The sequence below is a fragment of the Grammomys surdaster genome, unplaced genomic scaffold (genome assembly GCF_004785775.1).
Source record: "Grammomys surdaster isolate TR1022 unplaced genomic scaffold, NIH_TR_1.0 125834, whole genome shotgun sequence".
NCBI classification, from domain to species: domain Eukaryota; kingdom Metazoa; phylum Chordata; class Mammalia; order Rodentia; family Muridae; genus Grammomys; species Grammomys surdaster.
The window spans coordinates 3,548,276-3,554,275 of NW_021620662.1; the positions used below are offsets into that span (position 1 = coordinate 3,548,276).

The window sequence follows — 6,000 nt, forward strand, 5'->3', positions numbered from 1 at the left end:
TAACTTCAGAATTAATGTTCTTTTCTGAACATTACTATTCTACGGAATTTTTTTTCAAAATGTTTCTGGATGTAAAGTAAGCCTTTTTGTTATTAACAAATATCAAAAAGAAATAGCTTCCTTTACTCTATCTAATCACAGGGTAATAAGACTTGATATTACAGTGATGCTACAGAGAATATACAGATACTGGAGATTGCACGGTACCCCAGGGATGAATGAATTGTTGGAAAACAATTAGGAGATAGAGCTAAAATTTCTAGACCAGAATGAACATGAAAACACAACATAGAGAAACATATGGATACAAGGAAAATAGTTCCAAGGTGGAAGTTACAGGTATAAATGTCTACATTAAAAACCAGAAATATTTTGAATAAATAATTAAGTGATGTTCTTCAAATTCTTAAGGACTAATGAAATACATAGAGTTGGTTCTTGGAATAAGACTGACAAACCTTAGCCAATTTACTTACTGAGAAAGACCAAAATTAATAAGTTGTCGTTGAAAAAGAAGAGAGTTTAATTGATATCAAAGAAATTCAGGGATCATTAGGGCATACTTTCAAAACCTGACTCAAATAAATTAGAATATCAAAATGAACAGGATAAATTTCTAGACATATATGATCTCCCAAAATTTAATCACGAGGATACATACAATTTAATAGGATCTATAAGGGGTTAGGCAATTGATGTGGAAAGAAAATGTTTCATGGCTAGAGAATCCTAATGGATTCACCACTAAATACAGAATCTTAAAGAAAAGCTAAAACCAACTGTCCTGAAACCATCCCTATAATGGAAAGGGAAAGATGGCTACTAAACATACTTTATGAAGTCAGTATTGTCTTGATGATAAAACTGGATAAGGATAATAAAAAAGGCAAACCAAACAAAATAAACAAACAGAAATATGGATATGGTTGCAAAAAAGTTATCAATCAATCTCAATAATCAGCATGGATGTTAACATTCTTAATAAATATTTGAAAACTAAAGTCAACAACACACTAAAATGATCATTCACAATGACCAAGCTGGCTTCATTTCAGGAATGCAAGCATGGTTCAATATATAAAGAGCAATAGAACTTGCATCCCCCGGAACTCCTCCACCAGTCTCTTGAGCTCAGGGAGTGGTAAAGAATCTGCTGACAGAACCAAGAACACTTAGAAAAATGTAAGGTAATGGATCCACCAACATGTTCTCAAGTCCTACAGAACCAGTTTCTCCAGGCTGCTAAGCTAGTAGAAAATCACCTGGACTCTGAAATTCAGAAACTGGATCAGATCACTGAAGATGAACTGAAGCTGCTCAAAGAAAAGAGACTGGTGGTGCTTAGGAAGGCTCAACAGCAAAAACAAGAATGGCTTTCCAAAGGGCACAGAGAGCTCAGAGAAATCGGCAGTGAGAGAGACTTCTTTCAAGAAGCCAAGAAGAGTGAAAAAATGGTTTCCCATGTCTGCAGAGACACCACATTCAGGTATAAAATACTAGACAGACATTTATCAATTCTGGACAAAAAACATCTCGAAACCAAGTTTTTGAAGATAAATGTGGAAAAGGCATCATTCCTCTGTGAGAGATCACAGATCAAAGTCATGCCCACATTAGCTCTCTTGAGAGATGGCAAGACACGATTATGTTGTTGGATTCACCAACCTAGGAAATATAGATGACTTTACTACAGAAACTTTAGAATGGAGACTTGGTTGTTCTGATGTTATCAATTACAGGAGAAATTTAATGGAGCCACCATTTCAGAGCCAAAAGAAATTTGGGACAAACTTCACAAAGAAGGAAAAGAAAACTATCCGATTCTGATGATAATTATACCGTGCTGTACTTTAAGGCCTTCTGTCTGTCTGTCTGTCTGTCTGTCTGTCTGTCTGTCTACTTCAGAGTTAAGTGTGTTTTCTAAATTCCATTGATTTTGGCCCATTGACCATCTGATACTCTTATCCCAGCATGTATACTGACCATTTTGTCTGTGGTCATTATGTATAACTTGAGAGAAACAGATATTTTAAATTACCTGGGGAGGATCTGAATTCTCTATTTTTGTGGTTGATTTTATCATAACATGATTCTTCTATCTTTAAAACACTAACAACAACCAAAAAAAAAAAAGATCAATAAATGTAGGACAGAATATAGACCCAAGGATAGCAATCACAGGGTCGTTTTAATTGGATGTTGAAAAGGCTTTTGACAGAGTTCAATATTCTTTCATGATAAAATCCTGAAACTAGCACTAAAAGAAACAGATCACAATGCACTAAAGACTACAGATGACAAACCTATAGCCAACGTTATATTAAAAGGGGAAAATTAAAAGAAATATCTCTAATTATAAACAAGACAAGGGTATTCACCATCTCCATTCTTATTCAACAGAATGTTTCAAGTCTTCCCTAGAGTGAGAAAGGAAGAAAATGACTGCAAATAAAGACCCAGCAGTAATGCCCACTTCATAAAGACAAACAGGTCACATTATCCTCCTATACCTCCATACTTTCTCAAAGTTTTAGCACTGTAGGCCAAGCCATGAAGTATGCTGCTGCTCCTGGGAAGTCAGGGCAGAGAGGTCATAGTTGGCTGTGCAGGGAAAGGCTTTACAGAGGAAACATGCCTGCACATAGAAAATGGTCAGAGAGATGGCTCAGTGATTAAGAGCACTGACTGCTCTTCCAGAGGTTCTGAGTTCAATTCCCAGCACCCACATAGTGGTCACAATCATCTGTAATGGGATCTGATGGCCCATTCTGGTGTGTCTTCAGACAGTTACAGTGTATTCATATACATATAATAAATATATAATTCTTTAAAATAAAGAAAATGTGTCAGAATTCAGAATGGAAGATAGGTATGCTGAATATTTAGATGGTCTTGCTGGAAAGCCACATAGGCCAGACTATTCTTGTGAAGATAAGCCTCTCTGCTTCATCTGGGTCTTCTTGGCATCTCTTAAATGGCAGCCTGAAGGGTATCAGCAAGCAGGATAAAACAAGACAAACCAACATCACATCCTAAAGACACTTTGCAGAGTACAGTCACCTGGTTGATATAGCCCTTATGCCTTTCCTCAGTCTGTGATGATAGTATTATCACCATAGAAGTCCTGGGAATTGAACCAGGTCTTGTCCAAGAGCAACAAATACTCTTAACTGCTGATCCAGCATCTTTCCAGCCAGCGTTCTTAACTTTTTCTTCTTCTATGTACAACAAATTCATATTGAGCATCTAACCGCAAAGCACAAGTTGAACTTTTGATCACTGCAAAGGGGAAAGTGAACCACTAGACCTCGGCAGCCACAGGGACAAGGGCAGCCCTATGTGGTTTTTGCCAGTATTCTGCCTGACAGGAGTAACAGTGATGCAGTTTTGGCTGCTGTTTGTATGAATAGAAGCAGGAAGATTATGCTCTGGGCTACACATTGCACACGAACTCTTTTCCTTGTCTCTGCATACACAGTTCAGTTTCAAAGCCTCACTCTAAGGGCTGCCTCTGGGTTGGAGGTACAAAAAGTGTTTCCTTTGTCCTCTGAAGTTCCCTGTTATTCAGCTGAGAATCTTACTAAGGAAAAGGCCTGGCTCACATCTCTCAGTCAGAGAGCCACTCCTTTACAGGCATCTACCCACTCTCCACGTTTCCGCAGCACCCGCCACCCAGACAGCACACTGTTCAGGGTGCTGACATTAACCCCTTTTCTGTCACCACTATTATCCTAAAAAAATCAGTTTTGTCTTATGTTTTCCATTGTATCCACTCTCATGCATAAATGCAATCAACAGATTAAGAACAAAGAAAGCCACACTTCTTTGAAGTGATTAGACCTGCAACCTGGGAGGCAGAGACACACTCAAAGAGACCTGAAATGTGACAGCTGTATTTAAAAACCTAAAGTTGCAAGTGGGTAGGCAGTTACAATATGCAGTTAGGATTATGATGATGCTAAGAACACCAAGCAGCCTTGTAAGACTGGGTGTAATCTCAAGCATCTGGTAGTTGAAGCAAAGTCAGCAGAGGTCAATAGCAGTGTTTCAGAAAACTGCCAGTTGTGGGATCCAAATGTTAGTTTACCAAAGCACAGGGTCTTGCTAGAAAGCTGATCCTGATGGCCTGCTGGTTCCACTTAAATTCTTAGAACACCTGTATTTTGGTTTTCTACTATGATACCATTATCTAATAAGGGAGATATTATCAAAAACTATTTCTAGAACTATAGGAGTAAAATTTACTAAGGAAAAAGTTTGGGTATTTATTAATTATTTATTCAACCCACTAATTTTTGTGTGTTTCATGGTAATTTATTTACATTGTGCTATCATATTTTTTCATATTTCCTGGCTTTTTGATTGGGTCTTCCCTGGGGGAATTATATCTGATAAAATACGAGGATCCTGCTTTGTGTCAGACTCCTGATTGGCTGAAACCATTGGCAAATGATGTCAGTCTTTATTTTCTTGAGTATTAAGTAGGTGTTCCTAACTTCCAGTGAGGATCGTGAGGTTTTTAGTCTGCTGTGCTGGTCAGCGGACCATGCAGATGTGCTCAGTAGGTTAATCTAGAGACTCCAGGTCTCCATCTTCTGAGCAGCAGTTTCAGGTTTATAGTTCCTCCTACACAACAGGGTTTTATTTTTTTCATAATACTTACTATAGAAGCTCGTTGTGGTTTGCGTATGAATGAGACATATGCAACAGGCTCATCTGTTCAGTGTTTGGTCCCAGGTTCCAGTACAGTGCTGTGGTTGGAGGTGAGTCTAGCTGGAGGCGTGACTCTGCAGAGCATATTGGGTCCAAGCCTGTTTCCTCTGTCTTTGTTCCCTGTCCATCACAGTGACGAGTCTTTGTAACATGTTCCTGATATTAACTAATAACTAGTACAAACCATAGAAGTCTGGCTTCATCAGAACTACCTTCAATTTGTACTGATGTTTACTGAGGCCCTGGCCATGGGTTTGATACCTTGTCATTGATCTACATACAAAGACCTTCATTTCTGTTTTGCTGCCATAAAAGCAAGGTTGTTGATCCTAGGGCAAATACAGATAGGACATAAAGATGCCTCATTCTTGTCACCAGAAAAGCCATTGCTGAAGCACCTACCTTCTCCTAGAGTCTTCTTGATAATGGCTCCTGTTCAGTGATGGAAAGTTCTGGACATTCAGTCATTCTGTTGTAGAAAGTCTCACACTATCAAGAGGGAGTGGGCCAGTGTGTTGGAATTATAACTGTAACACCATCATAAAAAAATAACAAAACAAAACAAAACAAAACAAAACAAAACATACACTTTTGAGAGGGTATCCTCTTGACTAAAGAGTAACCAGAGCAAAGTAGGGCTGTTTCCTGAGCCCTGCATTTTTTTTTTTTTTACTACTGCTAAGACTTCTAGAAACACACAGGTAGTTGCCATGTTTTTATATCTTTGTCATGATGACCAGATAAGGATGGAGGAATCTCTAACAACACACTGACCTTTATATAGAAAGTTCACCTTTAATTCCATCAGGCCTAAGCTAGAAAGAAAACATTTTATAAGGACTTCCCATTATCTTTCTTACCTTTGGAGGTTTGTATTTTATAGGACATTTATGAAACTAATGTCTAAATACTCCCCAAACTTTGTATTTCATACGGGGAAAATAGACTTACATATATCCAAGCTATTCTAACCAACTATTTTACATATTACTTCCATATTAAAAGATTTTTATTAATTATAAATTATGTATAGGTGTGTGTCTGCATGTGGGTATGTGCCCAGAAGCCAGAGATGGTCTATCACCTGGAGTTATAGACAGTTAAAAGCCACTGGAATTGAATGTGGGTCCTCTGGAAGAACAGCAAGGGTTCTTGAATGCTGACTAGAATGCTAGGCCCCTTCCACTGTTTAACCTTTTCTTTTCATTCCCATAGTTAGCACAATTTCCCTTTGAGCTGCAGACAGATCTTCTCTTCTGTTTTCTCCTTCAGCAAAAGAACGCCTAC

General features: G+C 38.2%; 1 pseudogene; it reads left to right on the forward strand.

Annotated features, from left to right (window-relative positions):
- Positions 1 to 1,180: 1,180 nt before the first annotated feature.
- On the forward strand, positions 1,181 to 1,827 carry LOC114640567 (annotated as a pseudogene).
- Positions 1,828 to 6,000: the final 4,173 nt, after the last annotated feature.